This window comes from Mirounga leonina, unplaced genomic scaffold, assembly GCF_011800145.1.
Source record: "Mirounga leonina isolate KUSES-001 unplaced genomic scaffold, KU_Mleo_1.0 Mir_166, whole genome shotgun sequence".
In the NCBI taxonomy this organism is placed as follows: domain Eukaryota; kingdom Metazoa; phylum Chordata; class Mammalia; order Carnivora; family Phocidae; genus Mirounga; species Mirounga leonina.
The window spans coordinates 27,521,601-27,523,600 of record NW_023270418.1 but is presented as its reverse complement, the minus strand read 5'-3'; positions in this window follow the sequence as shown (position 1 = coordinate 27,523,600).

Below are 2,000 nucleotides of genomic sequence, written 5' to 3'. Positions count from 1 at the left end.
CAAATTCACAGGACACTTAGGGTCTAATAGGAACTGAGATAATGAGTTTCTCAGGGGTAAGTGGTGTGGACTAGCCACTAATGACAGGAATCCCCTCTCCAATGACTTACACTGTTTTAAGACAAGACCCTGTGCACCGGTGCATCCGTGTATGTGTGTGTGTGTGTGTGTGTGTGTGTGTGTTGGTTTGTTGGATGGTTATGGAGAAAAATGGGCAGAACTGACTGCATGGGTTGGGTTCTCAAAGAATATGATTAAGAGTTGCAAATATCTATTTCCTGAACAACTGCATTTGTGGACTGAAAGTTAAACGTATCATATAAGCACCACATAAATATGTGCTAATCTAGCTGAAGCAAAAGGGGAAATAATTAGTATTATTCAGAGTGAGTTGAATACAAAGTGGCAACCATGTAGGAACTGGAGGCCAGGTCAGGTAAGGACCCTACCAAGGTTGAATCACCTTGGGAAGTTCAGGCGGCTCATCCTTACTACACAGAGGCAAAGGCAACAAGGAGCAAATTGCCAGTCTCTCCAGCTCCATGCCTCATTATTCTACCACACATAAGTTCACTCACCTCTAGGTGGAGAATTTATGTCTTTAAAAATGACTGAATGCCCACTCAAAGCAAGCCTTTGTGTGGAATTCTGCTGAAGAAACAGGTATGACACCGTCTGGGGTTATTCATGAGGACATGAGAGAACTATAAGCGTGTATGTGATTTCAAAAAAGGAGGAAGATGGAGAGAGATCCCTGCAAACACTTATTTTAGACTTTTTGAAATGGGAAGAAAAATGCAGAATCCAACAAGAGTGATGAAGATTGCAGAGAGAAGGGATGGTTAACAACTCCAAATGTATTTAAGAAATTGAGGAGAAAGAGGATTGAAAAAATGTTATTAGCCTTAGAGGATACAGGGTGACTGATGGCTTTTGACCACAAAACTGACTACCAAAGGTCAATTTCCTTTGACCATTGAGGTCATAAGGTTTGATAAATTAGAAGTGAGTCCAGGCTTACGGAAGTGAGTAGAACTTCAGTATATCACAGTTTGTCATACTTTGTTACATCTGCATCTCTGCCATTCCCTGCCTCCTACTTTCCTGTCCCTAGGTATGTTTTATTCTCTCCCTATACACTACAGTCTACCCATTGCCACATTATATCTCATTAATAACAGAACAAACTTAGAGTATATATCCTCAACATAGATTTGTGGAGGGAGGAGTAAATTGGGTGATTGGAAACAGCAAAGCAGTGGGATTGATTTTTATTTCTCACTGACTCTTGGTTCTTGAGCCCTTTGAGAGCCTACATAGACTTCTTCCTGGTTGACTTACTGAGCCCCTATAATACATAGAGGAGGACGCAAGGAATTTTAGCACCATAGAAAAGTAGGTCCATTAAATATTAAACTGTAGAACAGAAATTGACTCATAAATAGAGAACAAACTTGTGGTTTGGGGGGGTGGGTGAAATAGGTGAAGGGGATTAAGAGGTACAAACTTCTAGTTTTAAAATAAATCATGGGGACGAAAAGTACAGCATTGAGGAATATAGTCAATAATATTGTAATAACTTTGTATGGTGACAGATGGTAACTACACTTAACTGTGGTGAGCATTTCATAACGTATATAATTATCAGAAGGCTACGTTGTATACCTGCAACTAATATTGTATGTCAACTATACTTCAATAAAAAATGTATTCAGCTGTAAAATGAATTGGTGATCATAGATTGAAACAGTCACACTGGTAACAGAGTTTAAATGTGAATTACTCCTTCAAACCCAGAAAGTTCTGATATAGCATTAATATTTGTTGCCATTTTATTTTAATTAAGGACAAATCCTTTGAGTGTTATGCATGACTTTGTTTTCTGCTGAGTGAATAAGGTAGCAACTATACTTGAGAACATAGGATGGAGGAGACTATATTGTTTTTCCTTATTTTGGTTCCATAATTAGGAGCAGTGTGGCATTTGGGTAGATTTTGCG